Source organism: Pongo pygmaeus, chromosome 8 (assembly GCF_028885625.2).
Source record: "Pongo pygmaeus isolate AG05252 chromosome 8, NHGRI_mPonPyg2-v2.0_pri, whole genome shotgun sequence".
NCBI lineage: Eukaryota > Metazoa > Chordata > Mammalia > Primates > Hominidae > Pongo > Pongo pygmaeus.
Window position 1 is genome coordinate 95,924,392 of NC_072381.2, and position 19,479 is coordinate 95,943,870.

Below are 19,479 nucleotides of genomic sequence, written 5' to 3' on the forward strand. Positions count from 1 at the left end.
TTCTTAAATGAATCACAGGTAGAAATATAAAATATATAAAATATAAAACAACCCTGAGTGGTTTAGTGAAACATGACCACGTGCAGCAGAGGGACTGCCTAAAGAAAATAAAGCTCTCTAAGGAAAAAGATGAGATGTGCTGTTGGGTAGAAAACAGAAGAAAATAAAAGTTACCCATACTCTCATCACTCAGAAATAGATCTTACTAATATTTTGATGTATATCTGTCTAATAATTTTTCCCTTTTTGTTTGCTTCACTAAAACTTATTTCATCCATATTCATTGATTTGTTTATTGAAGTCGAGGGCCTACTACATTCCACTACTCTTCGAGGCAATAGTGATAGGATGGTGATAAAGGCAAGGAAACAAATCATCATCCTTGGTGATTTCAGGCCGTGCTCAGTGCTGTGTAGACAATTACAAGGATAGAGGGAGGGGGCAAGGTGTGATGGCAAGTTGAGAGGTCTCTATCCCAGCAGAGTCCTGAAAGAGGTGAGAGAGGGAGCTGCATGAAGATGCCGGGGAAGAGAATCCTACACGCAAAGGCCCACAGGAAGCACCACGTGGCCATAATCATGAAACAGCAGAAGTGCCAGTGTGGCCAGCATGACACACGCAAGGGGAAAGGGAAGTGATACATTCCAAAGTGGTCAGAAGCCAAACCTCACAGGGCCCAGCAGGCAACTATGAGCCCTTTTGTTTTATTCTAAGAAAGCCCTGGAGGGTTGAGCAGCGGAAGACTTGGCCTGACATATTTTTTAGTGCTCACTCAGGCTGTTCTGTGGATGGCAGACTCTATAGAGACAAAGTTCTAGAAAGTAGATTCTTGAAGAATTTGTGACAGCTTTTCTCGGTTCAATTTTTCTTCAGTTACAAGAACAGTGCTTTCTATTCACTGACTTTCTTCTGTATCTCTGAGAGTGTTTTAATTACTTGGTTGAGACCAGCACTGCCCAAGAGAAACACAACATAAACCACAAATGAGAGCCACATATTAAAGTTTCTAGTAAAAGAAAGAAGTAAAAATAAACAAGTGAAATTAATTTTAATAATATTTTTTCACACAACATATCCTAAATATAATTTCCACATATAATATAAAAATTATTAGAGAGATAGTTTGCATTCTATTTCTTGCATAAATTCTTTTAAATCTAGTGAATATTTTACACTGACAGCACATCATAATTCTCATGGGCCACATTTCCAATTTTTAAAAGCCCCACATGGCTATTGCCTACCATATAGGATATGGCAGGTGTAAACAATAGGGTCTACCTGCTATTTGTTTCCCCAGTGTGTTCTCAGTACTATTTCATGTCTGTAACAGTTGACTACTTAATTTCATAAATACTTTAATCATGAACGGTCTGGCTAATTTCCATATCCAATATCACTCAGGTCTGTTGGATGGACACTGTTTCCTTCTTCTGATGTCTCTAACTTTTCATTTTCAAATGTTTTAATTCAGATACACCCTCATATATACGTATGCTGACCAACTCTAATTCACAGATATTTATTTGAGAAAGCAGTAAGTAGGTAATCTTTATATCCTTTAATAAGTGAATAAATTCTATAAACCTTAGACAAGATGCGAAGCTTCTAACCTTTTCTTCTTTCTCTAAAGTTTATAATTTAAATTTGATTTAGTCATACAGGTAATTTCCTAAACTTCATACCCCACATGTCACATAGGTTGAAAGAACATGAGTTTGCTCTGTTTTTTAAATTTTAAAACCAATATTTAAGTGGAAAATATCAGATTAAGAGTAATACGGAGTAAGATCATTTTCTTTTTTGAATCCTAAGATTAATGTTTTGCTCCTTAATGTGAAAAATCTTTCTAAAATATATTAGGTAGATTTCCACTTAGATAAGTATGGTATACAGACTATAATAGAATTTTCTTTGCTGATTACAGAGGCTACACGGTCTCAGTGTTGTTACTCCATAATAGCTGTCCACATACAGAGAGGCAAAGGAAAGAAAATCTAATTAATTGAAGGTCTTAGTTAGCTGAGGACTGGCAAGAATTCATTATGGCATGGCAAATGAGAGCAATTAATTCTGTAGAATAAGTGAGTATATATCAGATAGGAATGTTTTTGGGCTGAATATAATAGCCTTACTAACTGGCTTAAATAAATAAGGTTTTCCTCTGGAGGTCAGCAGACCAGGACAGGTATAGCCACTTACTTTACAATACTGTCAAGGACCCAAAGGACCCAACATCCTTCTAAATTCCCATTTTTAAAAGACTTACCTGTGGCCTTAAGATGCCTCCTACAGGCCGGGCGCAGTGGCTCACACCTGTAATCCCAGCACTTTGGGAGGCCGAGGCGGGTGGATCACAAGGTCAGGGGGTCGAGACCAACCTGACCAACATGGTGAAACCCTGTCTCTACTAAAAATACAAAAATTAGCTGGGCGTGGTGGCAGATGCCTGTAATCTGTTTTAGGATGTCTTAGCTTATTTGCCTCCTTGCTCAGGAGGCTGAGGCAGGAGAATTGCTTGAACCTGGGAGGCGGAGGTTGCAGTGAGCCTAGATAACGCCACTGCACTCCAGCCTGGGCGACAGAGCGAGACTCTGTCTCAAAAAAACCAAAACAAACAAACAAAAAAAAAAGATGCCTCCTACAAAAAGAGGTACATCATCCATGTTCCAGGCAAGAAGACAGGCAAAAGGCCAAAAGGCAAAAGATAATGCCAACCAAGTCTGTCCATTTTTAAGAACTTTTCCAGGTGCCACCTGCAAGAAATTTCATTTCGGTCTCACTGGCCAGGGCTGTGTAACCTGACCATCATAGCACCAAGAGAGGCTGGGAGGCAACTATCTCAACTGAAAGCACCGCTATCCTAAACAAAACCAGATAACCAGCAGTTGTGAACAATGAGGTTATTGCACAATTCAGGGAAACACGGAGTTGGGTCCTGAATTGCTGTGTCCTGTGACAGCTGATGGGAAGTGAAAGCACATAGGGTCAGTATGAGAGACCAAAATCTGTAGCAAGATGTAACAACGCCACTTCCTTATCCACCACCCCCAAATCCCACATACCCCTTCATCTCTTCCTCCTCTGTCCATGCTGAAAATTCCTCTATGAACACTTCCAAGGATACAATTTCCTACAGTTCTTCAATCTTCCATTTCCCCTAAAGTTGATTCTAACCAGCTGAACCATGGATTCCAAAGGACAAGGATGTTGACATTACTCTATCCACCCAGCCATTTCAGCATAGCAGAGTAGACCACTGGACATAATGAGCTCTTGATTATCCTCCTGTGCTATGGTTTGAACGTCTGTCCCTTCGGAAACTCATGTTGAAATTTAATCCCCAGTGTGGCAGTATTGAGAGGTCGGGCCTTTAAGAGATGACTGGGTCAGGAGGGCTCTGCCCTGATGAATGGATTAATCCATTCATGGATTAATGGATTAGTGGGGTAATGGGCTAATGGATTTATAGATTATTATGGGAGTGGAAGTGGTAGCTTTATAAGAAAAGGAAGAGAGACTTGAGCTAGCATGCTCAGCCCCTCACCAAGTGATGCTCTGCACCGCCTGGGAACTCTGCAGAGTCCCTACCAGCAAGAAGGCCTTCACCAGATGTGACCCCTCAACCTTGGACTTCTCAGCTTCCATAATTGTAGGTAATAAATTCCTTTTCCTCATAAATTACCCAGTTTTAGGTATTATGTTACAAACAACAGAAAATAAGCTAAGACATCCTAAAACAGAGACTGTACTAAACTAAAAGTCCCACTGCTATGACTGCTCAAACGTGGCTCCTTTAAATGAAGTGGGGTCTCCCACAGAAACATACACCATATACTCACTCTACCTCTGTACTTAATTTAGGTGGCTTTCCACTCGCTCACACTCACTGTTTTCCTGTCTCTTCCACTGTCTAAATGTGTCTCCATTCCTGGATACTATTTTCCATGTGATCTGCTTCTACCTCTACTCTTCCCAACTCAAGTCTGAACTTGATTTTTTTAGCTTTGATCCAAATACTCTCCAGATACAACTTCAAAACAGTCTTCCTTGGCCTCAGGCACCCTGACCTTTGCCTTGTTCCTGCATAACCCCCAGCTGGTGTGCCCCCATCAGGAGAAGAGATCAGGCACTCCTAACTTTCTGCACAATGTGCTAGATTGAGGGAGTCAACTACCATGAAGGGAGAGAACTGCTGCCCTGATTCTCACTGATGAAGGGCCAGGAGGGAGGAAGGATTTTAAACATGCCACTTCATAGTGTTGTTTCCTTGCACAGCCCCCAGGAGCCATCCCTGAAGAAACATAGTGCCTCTTGAAGATTTTTTAAAAGATTTTTCCAGTTTGTCCTTCTCCCCCTTTGGAGCAGAGAATGTTAGAACAGAGGAAAAGTTAGGACAAATAGAGAAAGAGGGACCAACATCACCAGGAATGACAAAATAGAATTCTCTATACTTCTTAATCTGCTAAGAAATAAAACCTGATGTGATTGTGAGAAGTGGGCAATGTTCTGTCCCAAGAAGGAAGACAAGGCCTTCCCTGCTCTGACCCTGAGTTTTGCTCCAGCCTTATTGCTGGGCTCCCTGCCTCCACCTGCTTTTTGTTTCTCGTATACTGCACTGGCCCAAAGAAGGTTATGGGCTGGTCACAGCTCCAAAATCACAAGTGTACATTTTTCACTCGTCGCGTCTTCTCTAAGTCCAGGCAACTCTTTAGGCCAGCTCTCCTCCATGTTATGGCTAAGTAGCACATCTGTGTGTCAAGATACTCCTACAATGCCCAGGCCAGGGGAATAGTGCTCTGGAGAACTTGACACCCATAGTTAAATGATCTCACCCAGAAAAAACATTTGTCATTTCTCCTCACATTGCATAACCTTGATGAACCACAAGGAGGCAGGGAAGTGCAATTTGTCACGTGTCCAGATGGAGGAAAAATGGAAATATTTGTGAGCGACACGAATGCCTAACACGCATTCCATGTTATTTCTTACCTCCATACTTTAGGGTAGTGTGGCCCCTGTGCTTAAGGCACCCCATCCCCAACCCTTTGCTTGGTTAATCTGTATTCTCATCAGTCATCCTTCACCCTCCAGCCCTGCATGCAAGCTAGGTTAGAACTCTGTCCACTGCCCCATCTGGGAAGTGAGGAGCGCCTCTGCCCGGCTGCCACCCCCTATGGGAAGTGAGGAGCGCCTCTGCCCGGCCGCCCACTCTGGGAAGTGAGGAGCGCCTCTGCCCGGCCGCCCACTCTGGGAAGTGAGGAGCGCCTCTGCCCGGCCGCCCACTCTGGGAGGTGAGGAGCGCCTCTGCCCGGCCGCCCCGTCTGGGAGGTGAGGAGCGCCTCTGCCTGGCCGCCACCCCGTCTGGGAGGAAGTGAGGAGCACCTCTGCCCGGCCGCCCACTCTGGGAGGTGAGGAGCGCCTCTGCCTGGCCACTCCGTCTGGGAAGGGAGGAGCGCCTCTGCCTGGCCACCCCATCTGGGAGGTGAGGAGCGCCTCTGCCCGGCTGCCACCCCGTCTGGGAGGAAGTGAGGAGCACCTCTGCCCGGCTGCCCCATCTGGGAAGTGAGGAGCGCCTCTGCCCGGCCGCCACCCCATATGGGAAGTGAGGAGCGCCTCTGCCTGACCACTCCGTCTGGGAGGTGAGGAGCGCCTCTGCCCGGCCGCCCCGTCTGGGAGGTGAGGAGTGCCTCTGCCCGGCCGTCACCCCGTCTGGGAGGAAGTGAGGAGCACCTCTGCCCGGCTGCCCCGTCTGGGAGATGAGGAGCACCTCTGCCCGGCCGCCCCGTCTGGGAGATGAGGAGCACCTCTGCCCAGCCGCCCCGTCTGGGAGGTGAGGAGTGCCTCTGCCCGGCTGCCACCCCGTCTGGGAGGAAGTGAGGAGCACCTCTGCCCGGCCGCCCCCTCTGGGAAGTGAGGAGCGCCTCTGCCTGGCCGCCACCCCGTCTGGGAGGAAGTGAGGAGCGCCTCTGCCTGGCTGCCCCATCTGGGAAGGGAGGAGCACCTCTGCCCGGCCGCCACACCGTCTGGGAAGTGAGGAGCGCCTCTGCCTGGCTGCCCCATCTGGGAAGGGAGGAGCACCTCTGCCCGGCCGCCACACCGTCTGGGAAGTGAGGAGCGCCTCTGCCTGGTCGCCCCGTCTAGGAGGTGAGGAGCGCCTCTGCCCGGCCGCCCAGTCTGGGAAGTGAGGAGCGCCTCTGCCCGGCCGCCCTGTCTGGGAGGTGAGGAGCGCCTCTGCCTGGCCACCACCCCATCTGGGAGGAAGTGAGGAGCGTCTCTGCCCGGCCGCCCCGTCTGGGAAGTGAGGAGCGCCTCTGCCCGGCCGCCCCCTCTGGGAAGTGAGGAGCGCCTCTGCTCGGCCGCCCCCTCTGGGAAGTGAGGAGCGCCTCTGCTCGGCCGCCCCGTCGGGGAAGTGAGGAGCGCCTCTGCCCGGCCGCCCCGTCTGGGAGGTGAGGAGCGCCTCTGCCCGGCTGCCACCCGGTCTGGGAGGAACTGAGGAGCGCCTCTGCCTGGGCGGCCCCGTCTGGGAAGCGAGGAGCGCCTCTGCCCGGGCGGCCCCGTCGGGGAAGTGAGGAGCGCCTCTGCCCGGCCGCCCCGTCTGGGAGGAGAGGAGCGCCTCTGCCCGGGCGGCCCCGTCTGGGAAGCGAGGGGCGCCTCTGCCCAGCCGCCCTGTCTGGGAGGTGAGGAGCGCCTCTGCCCGGCTGCCCTGTCTGGGAGGTGTACCCAACAGCTCCGAAGAGACAGCGACCATCGGGAGCGGGCCATGAGGACGATGGCGGTTTTGTTGAAGAGAAGGGGAGGAAGTGTGGGGAAAGGAAGGAGAGATCAGATTGTTGCTGTGTCTGTGTAGAAAGGGGTGGGCATAGGAGACTCCATTTTGTTCTGACTAGGAGAAATTCTTCTGCCTTGGGATGCTGTTGATCTATGGCCTTTCCCCCAGCCCCCTGCTCTCTGAAACATGTGCTGTGTCAACTCAGGGTTAAATGGATTAAGGGTGGTGCAAGATGTGCTTTGTTAAACAGATGCTTGAAGGCAGCATGCTCTTTAAGAGTCATCACCACTCCCTAATCTCAAGTACTCAGGGGCACAAACACTGCAGAAGGCCGCAGGGTCCTCTGCCTAGGAAAACCAGAGACCTTTGTTCATGTGTTTATCTCCTGACCTTCTCTCTACTATTATCCTAGGACCCTGCCATATCCCCCTCTCCGAGAAACACCCAAGAATGATCAATAAATACTTCAGAAATTAAAATAAATAAATAAATAAATAAATAAAAAAAAAAAAAAAAAAAAAAAAAAGAACTCTGTCCATATCATTGCACTGGTCACATCATGTAATTGTCTATCTTACTCAAAATTACAAGCTTCTAAAAGTGTATCACTTGTCCTTTAAAATTTCAAGTATGAGGCCAGGTGTCGTGGCTTACACCTGTAATCCCAGCACATTGAGAGGCTGAGGCCAAAGGATCACTTGAGGTCAGCAGTTCAAGACCAGCCTGGGTGACATAGCAAGACCCTGTCTCTACAAAAATACATAAGTAAACAGTAAGAAAATAAAATTCGGCCAGGCGCGGTGGCTCACGCCTATAATCCCAATACTTTGGGAGGCCGAGGCAGGCGGATAACCTGAGCTCAGGAGTTCGAGACCAGCCTGGCCAATGTGGTGAAACCCCATCTCTACTAAAAATGCATAAAATTAGCTGGGCGTGGTGGCAGGCACCTGTAATCCCAGCTACTCGGGAGGCTGAGGTAGGAGAATTGCTTGAACCCAGGAGACGGAGATTGCAGTGTGCCGAGATCGTGGCAGTGCACCCTAGCCTGGGTGACAGAGTGAGACTCCATCTCAAAAAAAAAAAAAAAAAAAGAAAATTCAAGAATGAAGCACAGTATGTGCCACATGGAAAGTGATTCATAAATGAGTGATAAATGATTAAATGAATAAACATATAGCAACCCAGAGAGTGCCAAGAAACAGTGAGAGGCACAACACCACAGGGCAGTGAAACAGACCCACACTCACGCACACTCAGTACAAAGGTCAACCAACATTATCAAGAATGACAAAATCAAACTTTCCACATGTATAAATCTGCTAAGAAGTAAAATCCAACAGGATTGTTGGAAGTGGTCTGTTTCTTTATCCCAGGAAGAGACAGACATAATCCCTAGTGCCTGGAATGTTGTGGGACCACATGCTTTAGTTTCCTACCATTCCTAAGAGTTCCATTGGTTTGAAGAAGAAAACATATACAAAACTCCCGTGCAAGGAATAAACGTTTACATCTATGACAGATATGGCTTGAAATTTAATATTCTGAAACTTTTCTTAATTTTTAGATTAGAAAACATTATATGACCACAACAAAATTTCAAATAATGCAAAATAGTATGAATTGAAAAGTGAAAGTCCTCTCCCCCATTTCTACCCTAGATCCCCAGTACTGCTCTTAGAAGTAATCATTGTTAAGTGTATTCCTCCAGATATTCTCTATGCGTAATTTATGTATGTATGTTGATATGTAATCTTTTCCTAAAAATGAGATCATATTCTGCATATTCTAAAACTTGCTCTTTTCTCTTCACAGTATATATATGGCATCTCCCTATTAGTATATATAAACACATCCTATCAATTTTAAAGCTGAATTATGAGAATAAGGAATTTAAGCCAAACCCCTAACAAATGAGCAACAACTTTTTAAAGTTTTACTTTTAAATAACTCTTTCGAAGAGAAAAAAAGTCTTTCAAACACTCTCCTCTGAAAACAACTAGAAAACTAACTTCATATTCCACACAAGATCCAGAAGACATCAGAAGGGTAATACATGGTCAACACAATGCTATTATTTATCTTCTAATTGAAGATAAGAACTTATTTTTTAAAAAATCCTTTTCCTAGAAAATACTGTGTGTTATTCTACCAGGAAATAAAAAAATCTGATTTCAAATGTCCTTATTTCAAACATTTTGTCTTGTTATATAATAAAGCTTCTTCGTTATCTTAGGAAGAGAATCAGAACTAAAGTCCCTCCCCATCAACTTAAAGAAATATTCATGCTTCAGATTTTCTACATCAAAATCTAGATTTAGCTGGAAAAAGCCCTCTAGCCACTGTTCTTTGCCCATTACAATTTAGTTAATGGCATAACCCTGCCTGTGGCCATAGTAAGCACAGGCAGCAGTCAAACCACAATCGGTACCTTACTCGAGACTTTCTCCAAGCCCCCAGCCTTTCTTCCTTGCTTTGGGCACTTTCTCCTTTGACTGCAGACCTTGACTCACTCACTTCTCTGCCTGGGTTGGATCAGGCTGGACTCCAGGACCAAGCATTGGCCTCTGGCTCTGCTGGCTCCTGCCTTGGGAGGCCTGTCATCAATGGGACATCACAAATACAGGTGAGAGAGCTCCACTCCTGGATACCACCCTAGCAGAGTTCATGGCACCTCCAATTCCACAGACATGGGCGAGAGACTGCACTCAATGCCCCAGACTCCTCAGGGTACCACACTGGCTGCTCTGCTTCAAAGAGAAGACACTGAGCAGCTTCCAGAGTCAGCAAAATGCAGAAATGTGTGCTCAGAAGGCTTAATCTTGAGTAAACCATTGACCCCCTCTAAGGCTTAATTATCTCACTTGTAACATAGGGTTACTAATAGTTATTATGTAATAAGATTATAATAAGTTTAAGTAAAATAATCCATATTATATTTTCAATACAATGCATGATACATAGTATGCCCCTAATAAGTATAAATGGGGATGATGATGATGATGATGATGATGACGACGACGGCAATGATGAAGCTAAATCTCTTCAAAACATCTTTGGAATTCCTGACTTCTTTGAGCAATCAACCCGCTAGAATCATGCCCCATCACCTTTCCTACACTTCAAGGAATGAGATCACCTAGATTCTTCTGAGGAAAGGCATTCTGAAAAATAAATAAATAAATAAATACATGATTGTGCCCTTAAATGGTGCCATAGACTCAACAAGGATCTTCCAAAACAAGGTAAACCCCTGATCCATGGAGATGCTTCTGAGGCTCCCCAAGTGTTCACTGACGTATACAATTTTCTAATATTTTCTAATGCCACTCATTCTGGGGCCTTTTTCTCCTTTCCCACAAATCTGCTTCATTTTTGAGGTGTTTTCTGTTTGTTTGCATGTTTCTTGCTCATACCATTGATTCCATCTTTTATATATTTAAAACAGTGAACATGGCTATTTTATGTTTGGTATTTGATAATTCTAACCTGTCAAGTCTGCAGATCCATTGTGCTGTGTGTAGTTTTTGGTGGAAGTGCCCTGTTTCCTGATAAGTTTTATGATTTGGTGACTAGGAGCCCATGCTTACTGGGACTGGAACTGTGAGAATTCTCTAAGGCCTGTAATAAGGGTCTGTTTCTCCAATTACCATTTGCATCTATTTCTGTCAGGCCAGCAGTGCTGTCAGTCCAGGACCCCTTTAAATTAAATTCCAGTTTGAAGTGTTTTTATTTATCTATTTTTTTCTGGACCTCAGGAGAAGGATGAACTTAGCCCCTAGCCCCATGAGTGCCTGCTATAATTACAGATTCTCAAGAAAGACTTCCCACTACCAGTGCCCAAGTTGAAAAGGCAAATTTCCCTGGCAAATTTTCCTCCCCTGGGTCATGTTTTTAAAAGCCCTAGATTTGGTGGCAGCTTCAGTCTCACTCCCCACTTTGTAAAAGCCCTGTGTTTATTTCCTGCCTCCAGAATGCAGCCTTCATATTCAAAGTTCTGGGTCGCCAGAAAGCATCTATCCCTAATGGAAGCTAACAGCTTCTATAGTGGTTTACCTCTTGGGCTCCTTGCTTTCTCTCCATTTCAGATCTCTAAGGATTCCTCTTACTTTCTTGCCAGCTCAGCCATGCAATTAAAATGGTATGTATTTTTAAAATTTTATCCAGGCTTTTTAGTGTTTTGCTTTTTAGTGATAGGCTTTTTAGAATATTTGATCCATCCATAATGCTACTAGAAATAACCTGGATTTTAGTTTCATGTTAAAATTTTACTCAGTATTTTCTCCAACCCATTACTTGAATGGTTTATGTTTGCCTCTCCTTGTCACCTGCTTCAATTACTGTGATGTTTCTGCTATACTTTGGAACCCCCACTAATGCACAATTCACCTCTGCCTGGGTCTTCTTTTCTCATCCTCCACTCATGGTGTAGCGATGGCTCTTCACCATTACTTTTTCCAACTAGGTTGGTCCACCGGGGAAAGGTTACTATATAATTGTCCTTTTTATTCTGTGACTTCAAGCAAAATTTCTAGAACATATAGTTCTTGACAGCTACAATACAATTATACAAAGAAAGATGGGGATTAATTACATTCTTGCTAAAACAAGTCATATTAAATAGATGATGTGGAATAGTATAACATTTTATACATTATCTGTCATAAAATACACCACATACAAAACTCTCTAATCATGATGCCAGCCAGCTGCCAGCCAGCTGAGGAGATTTAACCATTTATCTCTTAAAATCCTTTCGTTATCTTAAAATTAATTACAAAGGACTCTGAAAAGATCCATTAATAACTCTCCTTTCATCATGTGCTAAATACCTCTGTGTTCTTTCTCTGAAGCTCAAGTATTGGGGTTCTGTGCCCATCCTCTTAGCCTGGGTTTGAACCCTGCTCTAATCGTTCTTAGGCAAGCATCCCAGAGCAGGCCACTTCATCTCTTGGACTGTCTGGCCCTCATCTGCACAATGGAAATATAATAACTCCTCCCTTACAGGACTATGTCAGGGTTTAAATATGAACACTTTTAAAACCCTTGGTACAATGCCAGCACATAGGTCATCCTCAATAAATGGAAGCCATAAAAACAAATTCTACCACTATTTAGTTTTTTAAAAAATATTCACCCAATATTAACATAAATGCAGTAGTATATATAATATATGAATTACAACTGAGCCAGTATCAGTATAATGTCAGGAAGTCAAGAGGTTTGCTTACGGAATGGGGATTAATGTGAATTGACTTTACTACCTTCTTTCACTTTATCCTATGTGGAGCCAACACACTCTCAAAGACAGGCAGTCAGGAGAAGGCCTAATGATTCTCACCTTGATCCAGAACAATGTGTAATAGCTGACGACATGACTTGGCATCATTAGTTCCAGAACATACAGTTCTATATTACTTCCCAGTTTCTTAAGTCCTATTCACGTTGTCAACCACTCTGGAAAAGGCTCAAGCTTCCACCATTGCACAGGCTGCTCCTCTGCTGAGAACATTCCATAGACTTCTTCAGGCTAAGACTTACTCATTTTTTAGATATCAGCTGGGATGCCATGTCCTCCAGAAAGACTCTGATCTCACTGAGCTCCCTGCTCTGAGTTCTCAGGAAATCACCTCATTATCCACTGCAGGAGGCTATAATTGACCTGCTTATTTGTCTGGATTCCCAGTAATATCAGACGCATTAGCACAAGAACTGTGTTTTTCATTGTTCAGGTCAGCAATAAACCCAAACCCTGGTACAATGGTTGATATGACATAAGCATTAAATAAATATTGGTTGGATGAATAAATGAATGAATGAAACATGCAGAAAACCATAGCAAAAATTGTACCTGTCCCATAAACATCAGAGGCAGCTAGAAACATCAAAAGTGTTTGATCACTCAGAAAGGCCTAAATATCTAATTGACAATCTAATTAAAGAAGTGGCAGAGACATGTATTTTGAACTCTGTCTTCTCGGTGAAAGTGAAGTAGAGTCTAGGGGATTTTCAAACCCTGTATGTAAATTCCTTTGATACCTTTGTAATGTCCGTCTGTCTGCCTCCTCACCTCCACTGCCCCCAGACATACACACTTCTCCATATAACACATGTTTCAGTACCTGGTACACAGGCACTAAATACATATGAATAACTGATTGCACTCCTGCATTCCCCTGCCAATCTTAACGCTGCCTGTGGCAATAGCCATTTCAGCCAAGAACCAGTACTGAGCATCCAGAACTCCAACCTTGACTTTGTGATATATTTTAAGAAATACTATGGTTCATTCTCATACTTTACTTTAGTCCTCAAAACTATGTTGATTTTTTTCCCCAACAATTCTTACTCCTTCTCAGAACGCACCATAACACCTGATGACAAGAATTGAGCCAAGAATACAGCAATCCACAAAGTCTTGTGGCCTTGGCACCCCTTCTCAGGAGAGCTGGAAAGCAGCCATGGTACTGCCGGCTGAGCAACCCGACCTGGGAATGTATCTGCCCCTGAAGCGTGATTTCTCACCTGTGTTCATGTGACCACTGGGACGTGGCCTTTCTACAAGGTGCTTTCATACCACCTGGCTTCCTTCTTAAATACTGCTCATTCCAAGCATTTCTTAGGATGGAACTTCCTCAGCACATATGTCGGGTTTATCTCTGACCTGAGCCAACCTGTGTTTTCATTAAAAACACATAATCTAGAATAACAGGCAGATTAACACCTGATCTTTACTCAACATTATAAACCTCACACATCCCAACACAGAGGATAACCATCGGGGGGCCCTAACACTCAGTAAATGCCAAGTGGCCAAGGGCAGGCCTTGGCTAAGGATGGTTCATCCACTTCATTATCAGGAAAATGCTGTGGTTCTCGCCTGCTGCTAGGTATCTGTTCATGTTTCTCTATGCAGGCCACTGATTTTTTTTTCCCCACATACGTATTTTGGGGAATTTGAAGCTAACGAGGAAGCCAGATGTGGTGCCTGAGCTAACACTTCCACGTGTATTTGTTCCTAATATCTAAGAACCAACATAAGAATAGGCTATGAAATGCTTAAATAGATGGAAAAGTCATGAGACCAGGGAAGAGTAAGAAAACCTGACAGAGTTTAACTTCTCTTATTCTTGGTTATTACCTGAATTTTTATTTTTAAACTACAAAGCTTAAAATTCATGAATAATACAGGAAATCTGTAAAACGCCACTTTTCGGGAATAAGCAGGACATTAAAATGCAAATTGCAGTTCTACACACAGCGGTACTCAACGTGACAGATTAAGCTCTTCCTATTCCTTGTCTTGACATTTGCCTTCAAGATGTTTGTTCAATGTAGAGAGAAAGCATGAGGGCAAGAGGGAGAATCAGACAGGATGAGTGGTGACACCTCCAGGAGACCAGCCCCTTGTAAGAGGTGCCCAAGGCATGAAAGGTCTTCATGGAAGCCTTCCTCTCTGGCACAATACATGGGAAAAATCACGGTCTGCGTTACTGCATTTTCTCAGGAAGACCTTCTTAGGAAAATGGCATACTTTAATAATAAGATACCTCTTTAGAATGAGTAGAACAGAAATCTAGAAGAAAAGTGAGTAAACTAGAAAGCTTCTGAGCTCCTGTTAGACCCTTACTTCCACACATCACTCACTCAGGTAGATTCACAAAGCCATCCTCTAACCGTGCCTTATTCATTCAACATGTTCACTCAAGAGGAGGGCCTACTATGTGCCAGACACACTGGGGATACATCAGTAAATAAGACAAACCGCCGGGCACAGTGGGTCACGCCTGTAATCCCAGCACTTTGGGAGGCCAAGGTGGGTGGATCACAAGGTCAGGAGTTCAAGACCATCCTGGCCAATATGGTGAAACCCCGTCTCTAGTAAAAATACAAAAATTAGCTGGGTGTGGTAGCACGCACCTGTAGTCCCAGCTACTCGGGAGACAGAGACAGGAGAATCACTTGAACCCGGGAGGCAGAGGTTGCAGTGAGTGAGCTGGGATCACGCCACTGCACTCCAGCCTGGGTTACAGAGCAAGACTCCGTCTCAAAAAAAATAAAAATAAAAATAAAAATAGTAAGACAAAGCTCACTACCTTCACTGGACTTACATGCTGGTAGCTGTGGGTGGGGATTTATGTCAGCTATAGTGCTAAGTGCTTTACATATTTAACTCATGTAATCCTCACACCAGCCATATGAAGGAGGTAATATTATCATTCATATTTTAGAGATGAGAAATTGTAAATGAATGAGGAATTGTAAATGAAATGTGAATATTACTATTCACATTTTACAGATGACAAAGCTGAGGCACAAAGAAGTGAAATAATTTAGCTAGTAAACTAGCAAATGAACAAGCTGGGATGTGAAACCAGGGACTCTGTCTCCAGAATGTGCATGCTAAACTACTTTATTAGACTGTCTCTCTTATGACCTCTTCCACTTGCTCCCTTGCTATTTCTGTATAACAATAAGAGTATATTCTCCCAAGGTCAGGGTCTGAGGCCTAGTTATCTTCGTAACCCACTACTTACAACCCCTGTAGGGTCTGGTTCGTAAGTGTTAAATAGATATTAAATAAATGATTTGCCTTTGATTACTAAATTACCCTTACCCTGAGCCGGAGCTGCAACAGCAGGTGTTAGCACCATCTAGTGGAGAGAGGCCTGGCATGGAAGACTGCCATTATGGAATGGTTGACAGCCAGCAAGGGATTATAGTAATTACCTGGGTAACTCAGGTACACATCTTCATGTAGGTGCTTTGCCATCATTCTGCAGACCTCTGACAGCTGATCTGATAACCCCCCAGATTTACCAAAAACTAAACACCTAGTACATAAACAGTATTCCAAACCCAAAATAGATCCAGCTTTGGTATTTTTAAGGAATCACCAAAGAACATTTTAAACAGAGCTCTTCTGGAAAATCCATGATTATGGTCACAATACAATAGGGAAGAACTCAACTTCTTACAGGAAAGGCCTACATATATACATCTACAAATAATTGCACTAAACTTGTTAAAGCAAATAAGATCAATCATTCGGAGACCAAGAATTAGAATGGATCCAGATATAAAGCTTAAAAGAAAATGGTTAATCCTAATCCCTACAGCTACTGGAACTCAACTCTCTTTGCACATTATTTTACTAAATATTAGCTAATTGTGATATCAATGTATCAGTATGACATAAGATTAAACAACGGCTCTACCTATACTTTGTTTAGAGTAAAACAAAACAAAAATTTTGAATGTACTTCTTTTAAGACCTCTTAGAAAAACAAGAAAAATAAAGGAGCATTTTATTTCAGTTAGTCATTTTTAGTTACTTTTCCCCTTTGACATAAAGCAAAGAAAAACAGAAGAGAGGAGGTTGATGAAAAAATTCAGGGAAACAGAGTAACAGGCCAAAGTGGAGAAGTCAGAAAGTGTCTGCACTTCTAGTCCCCACTTCATAGCCTAGCAAACTCCTATTTATCCCTTAAGACCTTGCTCAAGTGTCACCTCTATTGTAAAGTCCTTCCTATCTGCACCCCACCCCAGCTACTTACTCCCATTATTGTGATCCCCTAGCACTTGATCCATAACACTATGATGCAATATAATGTTATACTGTCATCGTGCACCGACTTATCCTTCTTCAGCAGAGATGATGAGGCCTTTCTTAAGATCTCAGCACATCTACTGGCTAACTGACTACTGAAACCAGAAGTAAATAATGATCCTTTGAAACAAATACCATTTCCTTCCTCCTTCTATGCTTTGCATTGTTATACCACAAAAAGCTCTTGAAAGTAGCATAAAGACCAAGCAATTCTCAAGGCCTCTGCTTTGACTCTTTTGTGATTTTTTTTTTGCCTACATGGTCTTCACAACTAGTCTTCTCAAGACACAAAATCAACAATCATTGAAATGTAAAGAAGAAAAATAACAAGGTCTCTGGTTTTAAATGCTATTTTTTCTCTTCTGCCCACAATAAAACTGTGTCAGGAGGGATGTGCCACACACACATCAGTGCATCTGCCTGAACTGAAAAGAATGTGGAAAGGCTCACTGGGAAAATCAAATGTTCTTTATAAATCCAAGTGCCAAGACATGATCTGTTTCTTTAAATGCTGTTAGCAAATGTACTGCTGAAGGTTAACAGACAATTAAGAATCATCACAGTTCTATGAAAATGATAAACAAAACAGAAAGATCAGCCTTTCGTGATTGCATAAAATCAGCCACAATCAAACAAAAAAAAAATCACTAGGGAAAGCACTGCACTTGCTGAATGCATTATGATGGTATACTGTCTGTGGTGGCTAAACATTTGGATTTGGGGAGGTCACAGAGCCAGATTTCAAATCCATGTTCTGCAGTGGATAAGCTGGGTGACCTTGAACATATTATGTAATCTCTTTATGTCTCAGTTTTCTTATCTGTAAAATGGAAATAATAATAGTACCATCCTGGGTTTGTTATGAGCACTTAGCAGAGTACCTGGCATGCAAAAAGCATTCCATAAAGATTCATTTATTTCATTACTTCATTATTTCAAGAAAATATTTAGTGCACACACTAGACATTGTACTGGAAACTTTCATATACATCATCACAGTTCACATCTAGAAAAATGAAAGGGTTAGACACAATGTACCTTCCCAGTGCTAACATCCTTTTATCCTAGTCATGTGGAATAAAAATGTGTTTCCAGGGTTCAGCAAACATTTGATTCAAGTTTCATTGCTAAACATATTAATCATTTCTAAAACTGGAATAAAAAGTATCACCCACACTTCAGTTCTTTATCAAATTTTAATAGAAGGGAGACCCCAAATGACTTAATTTGTGCTGCCTGGTTAACTTTGCTTTTTTCTGGAGCCCTCAAAATAAAACTTTGCAGTAGATATATTTGAACTCCTTAAAAATGTGACACTGATTAAGAAGACTGCAGGTCTTTTTCTGTTTTGATTTGTTCTTTTAATTCAGACCTGTATATGTCTATTCACATAAAATCATACAGGTGAATACAATCCTATGGCATTTGTGTGTTCCACTCAATTAAGTGACAGGATATATTCATATGGTATTTTCTGCCAAACGGTGACAAATTAAACTAGCTGATGAATCCATTAATTGACTCTTTAAACTGAACATTTAACAATTAATAACTGCATGCACTTGTTACTTGCTGTGATTTTAATTTGAAACAAGCATTTCCTAGCCTTTTGAGCTACTGTTTCAGCTAAATTGAAGAAGGAGCTATTTAAAAATACTGTATCAATTACACTGAAGAGCAAGCTATTTTAAAAAATACTGCCATTTGTAACTACTCATCCATGTAAATCTAGATTTTCTTGATATTATGCAAAGAGAGAGAGAGAAAGGGAGATTGAGGGAGAGGAAAAGACAGAAAAAGAGAGTAAGAGAGAGAGAAAATTACATTGGATGCTTAGACTGATGTGACTACAACTGTCTTCCACGAACAACAATTTCATTGGAAGTTTGTTAAATCAGCCTCATTGCTCTTTTGAATGACAGTAAGAATCAAATCTCACAAATTTGAACTAATAAATTCATACAAATAAAATACTCCCCTTCATCTCTTCTATATATTTTTATCAATCCTACATATATATTTCATTTTGAAAAGCGGCAGTGTTCAGAAAACTTTGTCCTAAGCCCTTCTCTATTGTGAGAAATTACCATGGACCAGTAACTGTTATAATTTCTAGGTGGGACACAAACTCAAAAAAAATTATCAAATACCTGTACACAAGAAGGTTTACATTTAAAGAAGACAGATGTATGTATATTTAGAATGAGACAAATGTGGAAAGTGCCATCAAAGTGTATGTGTGTATGTACACATAAATAATGTATATTATACACAATACCTAAAGCAGTGAGGGGGAGTTAGATTGGGGGGTGAGTAATTTCAACTGGGAAGTTAAAGAAAGGTCATATGGATAACCTAATACTGAAGTTGCACATTGAACACTGAACAGAATTCAACAAGAGGACGAAGTGTAAAAGACCACAGAAAGATTCAGAGGTAGGAGACTGAAAATGTTCAAGAAAGATGAGTGCCCCAGGTGTATGTAAGCATTTTAGTTTATGTGCATTGAAGGGGGAAGAGGAGCGGGCAATGGCAAGGCTAGCCTAAATTAAAATGTCATAGCCCCCAAAATTGCACTTAGAATAAATACACACACTATGTCAAATGAGCCCAGAGAAAAATTTTTAAGGTTAATTGTGTTTATGATCCCTCCAAGTGTTTTATTTCACTTGGGTATGATTACAATTTCTAGTAAGTTGAAGCTCAATAATTTTCCATTCTATCACTATCATCTTTCTTAACCATTTCTCACAAACATGAGAATTATTACATTATTTGACAGGGGTTTTGGCTCCTCAAGTATGAAATACCTAGGCACAGCTGTTTCTTACAGTTCTTTTGGATTTACCTGGGAAATCTCCAAATCTGTTTTCAGTATACTCCAAAAAGACATCAGGAAATTAAAGAGCAGTAAAAAGAGCAGAAAATCTTGTGGCTCAAACTCCTCGTTTTCAGAAGCATTTACCATGCAGAAAGATTAGGTGACTCTGTTGCAAGGATGAAATAAAACAGAGTATGAAGCCACTTTATCGAAAACATGAAAAATTTTAAAAACTGTTCACACAAGTTCATTATACAATCTCTGAATGACAAAAACATA

General features: G+C 42.3%; 1 protein-coding gene across 1 annotated transcript in view; it reads right to left on the reverse strand.

Moving 5' to 3' along the window:
• Positions 1-19,479, reverse strand: part of HTR7 (5-hydroxytryptamine receptor 7) — a 119,276-nt gene that overhangs the window by 39,548 nt on the left and 60,249 nt on the right. The gene's annotated exons all lie outside the window — the stretch shown is intronic.